Source organism: Mesocricetus auratus, unplaced genomic scaffold, assembly GCF_017639785.1.
Source record: "Mesocricetus auratus isolate SY011 unplaced genomic scaffold, BCM_Maur_2.0 Super-Scaffold_100028, whole genome shotgun sequence".
In the NCBI taxonomy this organism is placed as follows: domain Eukaryota; kingdom Metazoa; phylum Chordata; class Mammalia; order Rodentia; family Cricetidae; genus Mesocricetus; species Mesocricetus auratus.
Window position 1 is genome coordinate 12,376,102 of NW_024429209.1, and position 13,178 is coordinate 12,389,279.

The 13,178-nt window shown below is 46.0% G+C and overlaps 1 protein-coding gene across 2 annotated transcripts in view; it reads left to right on the top strand.

The window, feature by feature from the left end:
* The first annotated feature begins 2,761 nt into the window (after positions 1 to 2,761).
* Positions 2,762 to 13,178, top strand: part of Ncoa3 (nuclear receptor coactivator 3) — a 70,726-nt gene continuing 60,309 nt past the window's right edge. For both annotated transcript variants that reach the window (XM_013124431.3, XM_013124432.3), the window contains exon 1: positions 2,762 to 2,895. The gene's annotated coding sequence lies outside the window, so the exon portion shown is untranslated. The remainder of the gene's footprint in view (positions 2,896 to 13,178) is intronic.

Below are 13,178 nucleotides of genomic sequence, written 5' to 3' on the forward strand. Positions count from 1 at the left end.
CAGCAGAGACCCTGGAGCAATGCTGCTTGCTGGCTTGCTCAGCCTGGTTTCTTGTACATCAGAACCACTTGTTTGGGGTGGCACCATCCCTAGAGGGCTTGAACCTTCGGAATCGACCATCTCTAGGTTAATATGAGGGAGGTATTGTCTCAGTTGAGATTCCCTCTTCTCAGAAAGCTAGCTGGCATAGTCTTCTAAATTGAAATCTACTGATAAATCACACTGCTACATTTGCCCCCGGCTGCCCTCCTGTGTTTTTCTCCTTGAGACATTTGAGAGTATAATGGCGGCAGCTTCTAAGAAATTATTATTACATTTATTTTATGGAGCATGCCGTGGCGCACGTGTGCAGGTCAGAGGAAGGCTTTCAAGAGTTGGTTCTCTCCTTCCACCCTGGGAACTCAGGTCTTCAGGTTAGGCGACAAGTGCCTTAATCCGAGGAACTATTTGCTGGCCTTCTGTTAGCTTTTTCTACTTCATCTTAGTCAAGTAATGGAAAAGTGGTACCCTTAGCCCCTTAGGTTTTTAAAACCTCTCTGGTGGCCCAGTCTTTTTTTTTTTTTTTTTTTTTTTTTTGGTTTTTTGAGACAGGGTTTCTCTGTATTGTTTTGGAGGCTTTCCTGGACTCGCTTTGTAGACCAGGCTGGCCTTGAACTCATAGAGATTCCCCCTGCCTCTGCCTCCCAAGTGCTGGGATTAAAGGTGTGTGTCACCAATGCCCTCGGTCCAGTCTTTATATATACAACATGGAATGCGACCAGTACAACACATTCCTTTTTGGAATTTGAACTAATTTTCTTCCCTCTCTCTGTCCCTCCTTCCCTCTCTTCCTTTCTTTCAGTAAGGTCCTACTGTGTAGCCCTGGCATGCCTAGCCTGACTTTCTTCCAGTATGGTCCTACTGTGTAGCCCTGGCATGCCTAGCCTGACTGTCCTGCTGCCTCGGCCTCCTGAGTCCTGAGATTCCAGGGCACCATGCGCAGACTTGCCTGGACTTTAAGATGTAGCAGAGGATAACCTTGAACTCTTGATCTTCCCTTTACCTCCTAAATGCAAGGATTACAAGTGTGTCCTACCAGACCTGGCTCTGCTGCTAATCTTGTTGATCCTTGTAAGGTGGAGTGCTTCAATTCCCTCTTTGTGGATTCTCATAGTGGGGAAGTTAGAGCCAGGAAGGAGGAAGTGGAAGCTAGCGGTCAGCCATCTTAAGCCCTAGGCTTGAGGGCTTCAGCACATTCCTTAGAGGAACCGTCTTAGAATCAACCCTATTTCAAAGACGAGGACGTAAGTCAACTCCTTCAAGCAAACAGAGAGCGAAGGATGAAGGGCCAGCATCTTTGCTGATTATCTAGCTGAGTGTATCACTCAGCTGGTTTCAGCTGTGACTAGAGTGAGTACCTGCCAGGACCACCTACACATCCCAACCGAAGTAGCATGTCTGTGTTCTTTCTGGGTCTTTTTCTGACGTCCTTGAATATGTAGTTTTCCCCATTCATCAGTTATTCTCTGAACATATATATGTGTGTATGTCTGAGTAGGTATATGTCTTCAGTATGTATTCTGCACTTGAATCAATAATTCTTCTTCTTAATGTACTTTTATTATATTTAAAATTATTATTATTATTGAGCCGGGCGGTGGTGGCACACGCCTTTAATCCCAGCACTCGGGAGGCAGAGGCAGGTGGATCTCTGTGAGTTCGAGACCAGCCTGGACTACCAAGTGAGTTCCAGGACAGCCTCCAAAAGCCACAGAGAAACCCTGTCTCGAAAAAACCAAAAAAAAAAAAAAAAAAAAAAAGAAAGTCTAGTTTTTTCCATACAAACTATCCACAAGCCAGATATAGTGGTCTAAGCCTTTAAGGCAGGTGTGTCTCTGAGTTGGAGGCTAGCCTGGTCTACAGAGCATGTTCCAGGACAGCAGGGCCTGCACAGAGAAACTGTCTTGGAAAAAAAGGAAAGGAAGGAAGGAAAGAACGGAAGAAAGGAAAGAAAGGAAGAAAAGAAGGAAAGGAAAAATGAAGACTATTATTTATTGCATTTGACTTTAAGTTATTTATTTTGGTCAGATACCTTTTTCTTTTCTTATTAGTCCAGCCTGGCTTTAAACCCATTAAATTGATCTTGATTTTTTGTTTCTCCTGCCTCCACCTGCCCAGGCATGGGTCACTAGGTTTGACTGCACTTATTATGATTTACTATCTTAGTGCATAGGCTGGTTCTGTTGAATGCTGCACTTTCTGGGTTTGTCTTCTTTTCTTCTGTTATTTTTTGTTTTTGCACAAATACTACCCAGGTAGCCTCTGCTTTGCCCCGCACATGTGGTAACAGTTTAAGCCACTCCTGGTGACACTAAGTTCAAGCCGCCCTTGGTTAAGGCAGTGTCTCCCAGTTCTTCCCACTTTAATGCAAACTGTTCTCTGGTGTAAATTATGTGAGAGACCACACCTCCGGACTGAACACTTTGAGACCCAAAACCCGTTCGGTCAGTGACATAGCAGGGCGTCTGAAAAGTACGGACGACGCCCCCTCAGCTGCTAATCTTGAGGACCGGTGCTTGGCACACAATGAACACTCCATAGATGTCAGGAATTCCAGGATAGAGATGAGCACACGGGAAAACCAACGCAGGACACACGCTCCAGGTCCTGGGAGGGCCTGAGGCACCCAGATCGCCTGGCCACGCCCCTTATCGCGCGCACGGCCCCCTGGGACCCGTAGTGCTGGGCGTGGCCGCAGGACTACAAATCCCGGCGGCCTCGGCGCCGCGGCTTCAGCGGCAGCCGCTTCAGCTCCTCAGATCGCCGGCGGCGGCCTCGGCGAAGTCGGTGTCGGCGGCCGGGGCTGAGCTGCGAGTTTCCGATCGAGAGCCGTGCTGGGGAAGATGGCGGCGAGCGGTGAGTTGAGAGAAAGGCGGCGGCGGGGGGCGGGCAAGGCCGGCGGCATGGCCCCGGGCGGGGGTCTCGGGGTCGCCGGCAACGCGCGGCGCAGGCGACAGGGATCGGGCGGGCGGCGCTAAGCTCCGGGGCCCGCTCAGGGTCGCGAGGAGTTCTCGGCTGCGGCCTCTGCTGCTTGAGCTCCCCGCGCCGAGTCCCGGGTCGGAGAAGCGCAGCTCAGCCTCCTCTTCCCGCCGGCGCCGCCCGGCGGGGCAGACTTGGGTTCTTTCGCGCAGAGGCTGCCGCTCCGCTGCGAGCGGGCGCGGCGGACGCGGAGTCTGCGGTGCGCGCGGGGTGAGTGCGGGGTGTGTGCATGGTGAGAGCAGGGTCTGTGGTATGTGGGATGGATGTGAGGTCTGCGCGATGTGCCAGGTGCGTGGTGAGGATCCGTAGTCTACGAGGTGCGTGGAGTGAATGCTGGCAGGGTTGAGTGTGGGGTCTGCAGGATGGATGCAGGGCGTGTAGGACGAGTGCGGTGTTGGAGGTGTGTGGTGGTGTGTGCGGGGTGAGTGGAGGTGTGAGGGACGAGTACAGGGTCTGCGGTCTGTGTGGGGCGAGTACGGGCTGGATGCGGGGTCCGAGATGCGTATAGGGTGGATGCTTTGCGGATGAGGAGTTGGGAGTGTGTGTAGCGTGGATACGGGAATGAGTGTGGGGTCTGCCCTCTGTGCGGCTTGGATACTGGCTCTGCCTTCTGGTATCACCTATTACCGCGAATACTTTCACCTTCCGAAATTCGCAGTCTTGATTCGTCCATTGATTCTGTTTGCACTAGTTTAAATGAACCGAGCCTCGCAGCCTGTGAGAGAAGTGTGAGAGAGGCAGTGCTACTTTGTAGGCAGTTTGAGGGTGCCCAGATGGAAAAGTTAACCAGTGAAGCAGCTGGGTGAGGCCAGAACATCTCAGGCCCACGGAGCAGGAGCCCAGGACTCCATACTGTATGACATGGAAGGTTGGAGACTGTCTTGAAGTCGAGTAACACCTCCCCACCCCCAAATGCGAAGACTTCCTTTTTTGCAGTTTCTGAGTAGCGCTTCAAAACCAACTTGTTTTTGTAATTAAACTTGTGCGGTAAAAACCAGGAAGGCGAGTCCCTTGTCTGCTGCAGGGCCAAGTGGACTTAGATGAGAGCTCCTGTATCAGGCTTGCCGTGGCCTGAGATTGAAACGCCAGCCCTCAGATCAGCTGGCAGATCTGCTCATTATTTGTTTCTGCAGGTTGTTGCATAGACGAGATGCTAGAGTCAGGGGAGTGTGGATTCCATATCTTCAGTAAATATGCTGTGGAAATGGCAATGCAAACGATCAGCCGTTTGTGCTTTAAAAAAAAAATCTAATGGCTATCCGTTTATTCAGGATAGGTTTTTCCATATGACACCCAACTGAAGAGACATAAAAGCACTGTAAAAGGAATCTCTTAACTCAAACCCTCTCTGATGCAATGACTGCTGGCATTTCATGGTGTGTTTGGTTTGGGGACTAAAGGCCAGCTAGATGGTATATACTGAAAGCAGGAACAGGGAAAAATGGGGTGGGAATAGTGTTTTCTTTTTTTTTTCCTCCCTTAAAATATGGAGGAGTTGGAGAGAGATGGCTCAGTGGTTAAGAACGTTTTGGTGGCGCACGCCTTCAATCCCAGCACTCAGGAGGCAGAGGCAGGCAGATCTCTGAGTTCAAGGCCAGCCTGGTCTACAGAGTGAGTGCCAGGACAGACTTCAAAGCTACAGAGAAACCTGTCTCGAAAAACCAAAAAAGAACACGTTGCTGCTCCTCCAGGGGGCCTGGAATAGATTCCCAGCATCCAGCAATGAACTGAAGCTTCAGTCCCAGGGGTTTAGTCGCCCTCTTCTGGCCTCTGTGAGCACTGCAAATCCACCTGGTGCATGGACATACATTAAAAAAATCTTGATCGTTGTTAGAAAGGCTCTTTTGGATTTAGTGCTTCTATTGCTTCTTGTAAAACCCCTAAAGAAATAATAGCCTGTGGGATGATGAACCCTAAGGGTTCATTGTAAGTTGAAGCCTCTGTAAAATGATATTGACACTGTAGCTCCTGTGTCACTGGAGATTGCTTCAGGTTCTGAATTTAAATGAGCAGTAATCTAAACTGCCTGTGATCCTAAATTATAGGGTATTTTATATGTTGATAGAAAAGACTTAATTGTCCAATCAACATTAAAAAAACAGAAAGGCACATGCTAGCTTCTGGCTTATAAGAAGTACATTTTGGCCGGGCGTTGGTGGCGCACGCCTTTAATCCCAGCACTCGGGAGGCAGAGGCAGGCGGATCTCTGTGAGTTCGAGGCCAGCCTGGTCTACAGAGAGAGTTCCAGGACAGCCTCCAAAGCCACAGAGAAACCCTGTCTCGAAAAACCAAAAAAAAAAAAAAAGAAAAGAAAAAGTACATTTTGTAGTTAGGAATTGTGGACTAGGCGGGAGGCTATAATTGTAGGCAGTTTCTATCAGAAAACATCCCTTAACTAGAGAGATCTTCAAAACACAAACGAGCATATAATCAATAAAATTGTCTTTTTTTTTTTTTTTGTATTTCGAGACAGGGTTTCTCTGTATTGCTTTGGAGCCTTTACTGGAACTCTCTGTAGACCAGGTGGGGCCTCAAACTCAAAGGGATCCACCTGCCTCTGCCTCCCGAGTGCTGGGACTAAAGGTGTGCGCCACCACCGCTCACTCGGCTTAGGTTTTGGTTTTTCGAGACAGTTTCTCTTGGTTGCTTTGGAGCCTGTCCTGAAAGATTGTCTTTTTCTTTGTAAAGATTATTTTATGTGTGAGTTCCAGGACAGTCGAAGCTAAACAGAGAAACCCTGTATCCTGTCTCCATAAACATAAACAAAACAAAACAAAACAAAGCAACAGTCAAATGTTTGTGAGCCAACATGGGGTTTATTGTGAATCAAACCTGAGTGCTCTGTAGGAACAGTCAGTTAGTAATCAATCACCAAGCCACCTCTCCAGCCCCTCAAATTTATATGTATGGGTATTTTGCCTGCATGTGTATCACCACATCTGTGCCTGATGTCTTTAGAGGCCTGAAGAGGGTGTGAGACTGGAAGAGGGCATTGGGTTCCTTGAAACTGTAGTTACCAATGGTGAGCTGCCATGTAGATACTGGGGTTTGAACCCTGGTCCTTTGTAAGTGTATCAAGTGCTTTTAACCCACTAAGCATCTCTCTTTGGTGTTTCAAAATGGTCTCATTGCGTAGGCTGTTGTGAAACCTGGAGCTTATAGTTCAGTTTTGTTTTGTTTTTGTTTTTTGAGGCAGGGTTTCTCTGTGACTTTGGAGGCTGCTTTGGAACTAGCTCTTGTAGACCAGGCTGGTGTCAAACTCAACAGGGATCTGTCTGCCTCTGCTTCCTGAGTGCTGGGGTTAAATGCTTGCGTCACCACTGTCTGGCTTAGGTTTTGGTTTTTTGAGACAGAGGTTCTCTGTATTGCTTTGGAGCTTATCATGGCACTCACTCTGTAGATCAGGTTGGCCTTGAACTCATAGAGTCTCTGACTCTTGAGTGCTGGGATTAAAGGCGTGTGCCACTAACGCCTGGCTGGTTATTAGGGGTTATATTAAATTATTTCTTTTAAATAAAGACATTTAAATTTACTTAATTTTATATGTATAGGTGTTTTGCCCGTATATATGTCTATGTACCATGCTGGGTTGGTGCCTAAGGAAACTTCCAATTCTCTGGGACTTGAGTTGTGAGCCACTACATGGTTGCTTGGATTCCTGAGTCCCTTGCAAGAGCAGTCAATGCTCTTAACCCCTGATACAGTTTTCCAATCCTGTGTCAATTTTTATTTTTATTTTTTTGAGTGCTGGGCCAAACATATATTGTACCACTGGTCCATAACCTTAGCCAATTTCATTATTCTTTGTAAGTGATTTTAGGGTGCATTTTCTCTGGTATAAAAACTTGTATAGGGCATCTCCACCCTCTTAATAAATAGGAACTCATTTAGTGAGGAGGGAGTGTACTGGTAGGCCCTAGATCCTCTTTCTGAGAGATGTGTAAACAAGCTACACTTTGGAGATGATTACTTAGTAATATCTTGCGTTTATTTTTGGGTGCTGGGGTTGAACCTCATGCATGCTAGGAAGGTTCTCTGAGACTGAACTGGCTCCCCAGCCCATTAATGCCTTCTTTCTCTCCCTTTTTTTTCTCCCTGGGTAGACCAGAGTAGCTTAACTCGGATCTGTGGGCCCCTTCCCTATTTTATGTGTGTAGATATCCACCTACATGGCCCAGCACTAATGCTTTCTTGACCCATCTTTTTATTTGTATTTTTTTTCTGAGACAGGGTCTTACTTCATAGTCCTGGCTGTCCTGTAACTTGCTGTATAAACCAGGCTGCCATAGACCTGCCTGTTTCCCAAGAAATGGAGTGAAATAACTATTTATTTTTAAGTTATGTCATTACTTTATGTATATGATTGTTTTGTCTTCATTTATATGCACCATGATGCCTGCTGAGGTCAGAAGAGGGTGTTTGATCTCCTGGACCTGGAGTTAACATGCTTGTGAGCTACCTTGTGGGTGCTGGGAATTGAACCCAGGTCCTCTACAAGAGCAACAAGCACTCTCAACCATTGAGCCAACTGTTCAGCTCCCAACAATTTATTTCTTATGGTGTATGTATGTAGTATGTATGTGTGTGCACACGTGCATGTTGGGCATGCATGCCCGTGCCCCTTAGGTTCATGGGTTCATGTGTACCACACGCATGTGCCAGGAAAGCCTATTTTGACCCATTGAAATAAGGTTCCTTGCTATGTCAGTCAGGGACATTCTGCTAACCGAAACATCTTGGCCTGGAGTGATTGCTCAGTGGCTAAAGGTACTTGTTCAGCCTGAGTACCTGGGTTTGTTTGGTCCCACATCTCGATGGTACAGACACCTGAAAGTCTGCACTTGCACGTACAACAGGTCATCATCTAGTCTGTGCCATAGCTCCATGATTCTAAAATACTTCCTTTAAGTTGAAAACTGTTTGAGAATTTTAAAGTGTCTTTTAGTTTGGTTAATAGGGTTGGATGAAACAACAACAAACCCCTAATTGGTTGCTGATGCTTTAGGATTTCTTTTGCACTTTAAAACTCTGATTTTAATTCTCATCCAGAGGATGCACTTTTGAAACTTTTAATTTGTTGTAAGTTTACAATGACTATTGCTTCCAGTGGCAATTTGTCCACAAAGCAAATTGGCAACAATTTAATACCCTCCTTACTCTGCGAATGGTGCTTCCTGGGATGGCAACGGCGAGAGTAGTTCTTGTTGCCTCCCGTTCATTGACGGCTGCGTTTGCACTGATATACCCACACCCGGAGCGGCATCTCTCTTGGCTGTGTTGCCTGGCTAGAGCTCTGGAGCCAAACATTGGCAGTGGAGCAGAATGTTCACTTTTCCTCGTAGTAGATTGAAAAGAGGTGACTGTTTGGAGTGCAGGGACTTTCCAGGTGGAGTGCTGCAGTGAAATGTGGCTCAGCTGCGTGCATTCGAGGATGGGAAGGGGTTGGAAGGGAACATCCAGCAGTGAGTGCGGAAGAGGGGCCCACACTGACCTAGTGTTTGTTAGGTAAATATGTGTCCATTGTTTTCTGAGAGGACTCCCGGGATTCTTTGGGGCTAAGGATAGATACACTTTATCCACAGCTAACCTGCTTTCAATCCTCCAACAGATGACGGAATTGACTTGATTTAATCACCTTTCCTTTTCCTACCTCTGTTAGAAAGTTGTTAAAGGAACAGGGTAGTGACCAGATCAGCGGGAGTGAGGCCAGTTCACACACACTGGGTAATCTTCTTAGCCTGCAGTTGCCAATTTGTCAGTGCTCACTTAGCTTGGTGGAATTGGTGTCTAGGTCGGTTTCTAAGTGGGGCAGTAATAAAGGCTTTTAACTAACCACACCATAGTCACGTGGACTAGAGCAGGGGAGGAGTCTCACCTGATTGACAACATATCCTCCTCCCACCCCCCCCAAATCTGTCCCCTTTTTCCTTCTCTGCTGATGTTTGTGTTGCTGGATTCAAGAGGTGTGGATTTTGGTGGACTACCCTGTACTGCTTTTCTGTTGAAAGGTCTGATCTTTGGTTAGGTTAGAGCTGCTGTGAGGGATAAATGAGGGATAAAGCTTCACTAGATTCTGATTTCTTGGTTACCCACAGAATGGTGGGGTCCTGACCTGGGCTGCATAGTCTCCCTCAGCTGGAGGAGTGAATGGAAGATGGATGGGAAGGAAGGGCTCCAGAAGTCTTCAGCCTCCTAAGGATGAACCTGGTGGTGGTTGGCTGAATGGTCTCCTTTTTTTTTTAGATTTTTTTTATTTTATGTGCACATTTGTCTGTGTGAAGGTAGTGGGTCCCCTGGAACTGGAGTGACAGACAGTTCTAAGCTGCTATGTGGGTGCTAGGAATTGAACCAGCAGCTACTTGGGTTTCTGCATGTGTCTCTGGTTGTCATGGAACTCACTCTGTAGACCAGCCTGGCCTCAAACTTAGATTCTGCCTCTGCCTGAGTATTGGGATCAAAGGCATGCACCACTACTCGGTGGCTGGTTGAATGTTAATTGTATAGGTTGAATCCCATTGCACTGAATGAACTTGATGGGACTATTTACATTATTCTGTTGTGCTAGATAAGAGTAAGGCTTTATTAAGTATTGTTAAGTAAAAGATCTTGGAAAATTTATTGTACCAGTTTGACAAGTTGTTACTCATGAACCTTCCATTTTAAACATTTTTTGGACTAAGGGCCAAGGACCTATGGCCTGCTGGGGAGATAATTAACCGCCTATGGTTGGGTCTCTTCTCTGGGCTAGCTAAGCAATCTAGTAAGAGTTTTACTGAGTGTTTCACAGTCTGCAGTCTGAGGAAATGGGACTCCAGGTTGTCAGGTGATGCTGGTAATCTGTTCTGTTCTCAATTTAAGATGTGTAAATGTACTTCATTCTGGTGTAATGTCTTTAAGAAGGGACATCTTGGCCCTTTTCATAGCTTGAGACAGTTCTCAATAGGGTAGTTCCCCCATCCCTTTTTAATTGTTGTTTCTGTCTTTTTTTTTTTTTTTTTGGTTTTTCGAGACAGGGTTTCTCTGTGGCTTTGGAGGCTGTCCTGGAACTCGCTCTGTAGACCAGGCTGGCCTCGAACTCACAGAGATCCACCTGCCTCTGCCTCCCGAGTGCTGGGATTAAAGGCGTGCGCCACCAACGCCCGGCGCTATTTCAGTCTTTAATAACTGACAATTTCTATATAAATTTAGGATTTTTCAGAAGCAAGTTTCGTTTATCCATAAGAAAGTCTATCCTGTGCTTCCTCAGAAGAATATTTTCCCTCCTGTTATGTACATTTTTACTGGCTTTTTACTAAACTGAAGAAGCCATTTGTAGCTTAGCTCACTATATCCAAGGCTTTCGACTTTCAGTATGCTTAGAGTTTTGATTGGTGCAGCAAGACATTTTTGAAGCCATTCTTTTCAGTAGATGGTCCATGAAGGAGGGGAATCTGAAAGAGGGAATTTCAAAGCAACCCAAGCAGTGTTTGAAAGTCCTCTGGTCTTGAGAACAATGACTGGCGGGCAGGCAGGAGGCCTGCAGCTGTGCTGTGGCACTGTCCCTCCGTCTCTGGCATCTGAGACCTTCAGTACAAAGAGGAGAAGGCCTGGGGAGGGGGAGAAAGGGGTCACTAGGGATAGGGGGTGCTTTTGGGTGAATAGTCTGTGGAACTGAAATCCAAGACGAAATTATTTTACTTAAGAGCAATTGTTTCTTGTAATCTGTCCCAAGCTGACATTTTTATAATAAAAGTTAACTGCTATTGGAAGAGCAGCAGGACCCTTTACTGTTTCAAAACAACTGAAAGAAAAGATACGCGTCAGAAAGCCTGGACAGAAAGCTTGTTACTTTGAGGAGAGTTCCGGTGTGGGAGAGTTTAATACTTTGGAAGCTTTGGGCATGTTTTGCTCTGGAGCTGTTTTTATTTTTATTTGTGACCTGGTCTTCTGTGTAGATGATACAGCTTGGAAATCAAACCCCATAACTGAGCCTCCCCTATGACATGGCATAGGTCATCCTGCCAGGCTCCCTGTTTGTTTTTAATATCTGAGACAGGGTCTTGCTGTGACAGAATAGCTGGACTCGGATCTTAGGATCTCCTGCCTGTGTCATCCAATGCAGGGCTTGCATGTGTGTCTGCACCACCGGCTTCTCTAAGCTTCAGTTCTCCCTGTTTGAGGATGTAAGCGCAACCACAGCTTTCAGTGCTGTTATAAAGATTTCCCAACAAGATGTGAACTTAGGTGGTATTTGCTGTACAGTGGAAGAGATGGGGACCTGAGAGGAGACAAGGTGTAACACTGGGGGTTGTCACTAGTGACACTATTATTGAATTAAAGTTGCCTGGTGAACCAGCCTATTCCCCCCCCTTTTTTTTTTGAGACAGGGTTTCTCTGTGTAGCTTTGGAGCCTATCCTGGCACTGTGCCTCCCTTGTGCTGGAATTAAAGGTGTGCACCACCACCATGCAGCTAGCTGCCTAGGTACTTGATTCTGCTTCCTGATTAATATTTGACGATTTGATTTGGAAATGTTTAAGAGTCTAGTATTTTCTGAAGATTGTGTCTTTATACATTCTCTGTCCCAAGTTTTTCTCTTTTTTAGTTCTTTGTGAATTTCAGATCATGTACCCCAATTTCTCCTTATCTGCCTTTTACCCTTGCAACCTCCCCCCAAAAGAGAACAAAAATAAATTAAAATTAAAATGCTAAATAAAGAAGACAAACCATCTTGAATAAGAAGCTGCAGTGTCTCATGGTGTGTCACCCAGGTTACCCTTTTGCTCAAACATCTTTGCTTGCAAATGTTCATTGCAATGAGTCATTTTATTTTTTTTCTCCCGCCTAGATAGGGTTCAATTTTTTTTTTCTGGCCTCAAACTCAGATTTGTCTGTCTCTGCGTTCAGAGTGCTGGGATTAAAGATGTGTGCCACCATCTGACTTTTGTTTGAGATAGGATCTCCTGTAGCCAGTTCTGGAGTCCTTGTGTGTTGCAGGGAAAGACCTTGACCCCAGTGCTGGGTTTATAATCTTGGGTCACTGCTGATGTCTTTGGCTATTGGTAGTTCGTTCCATTCATATACATGATTTGTTTGTTTATTTATTATGTGCATGAATTTTTGCACACCAGAAGAGGATATTAGATTTCTTTTTTTCAGAGACAGGGTTTCTCTGTGTAGCTTTGTAGACCAGGCTGGCCTCGCACTCACAGAGATCAGCCTGCCTCTGCCTCCTAAGTACTGGGATTAAGGGCACCAGGTCTTATTGCAGCTGGTTGTGAGACAACTTGTGGTTGCTGGAAATTGAACTTGGAACCTCTGGAAGAGCAGCTAGTGATCTTAACCTCTGAGCCATCTCTCCAGCTTAATGACACAGCTCTTGTCCCAGCCGAAGTTTTCCCTGCTGTTGGAACCTGGATCTGCTAGCAACTAGGAAAGTCTAATTCCACTAGAGAGTGTCTCAATATGTTCAATATGTGGCCTGAAATTCAGTCATGAAGACCGGGCTGGTCTTTTTTTTTTTTTGAGTCAGTGTATCCCTGGCTGTCCTGGAACTCACTGTGTAGACCAGGTTGGCCTTGAACTCAGGTCCATGTGTCCTGTCTCCCAAGTGCTGGGATGAAAGACTTCTACCACTCTACCTGTTCTTTATTTTAAAAAATGTGATACAATTGTGCTGTCGTGGGCCACTATGCCTGGCTGGGGTCTTGAACTATTAACCTCTGCCTCCTAGGTACTGGGATCACAAGCCAGTGCTGCAAAACTCAGCCAAGTTTCTGCTCTCCCTTCATTAAAGAAATGGTCTCACTAGTGCTGGGATTAAATCATTCTGCCACCATTCATTACCTGTTGAGTTCTTATAAAAAATGTGATTATAAGCAACTGCTAGGGTGTATCTTAGCCTTAGGGAGGAGGACCAGGAGTTCAAGACTATCCATGCCTGTATAGCAAGTTTGAAGCCAACCCAGGCTATATGAGACCTTAGAATTTCGCAATGTACCCCCCAAAAAAAACTAAATCACAAAAAAAGTGATTAAAAATAGTATTGTTTTGTCTGTCTCTATCTGTCTGTCCATCCATCCTAAAATAAGGTAGCCCTTGAAACTCTGTATCATTTAGGCTGGCCTGGAAATGGAGGTGCTCCTGCCTTAACCTCCTGACTGCTATATTATAGGTCTGAGC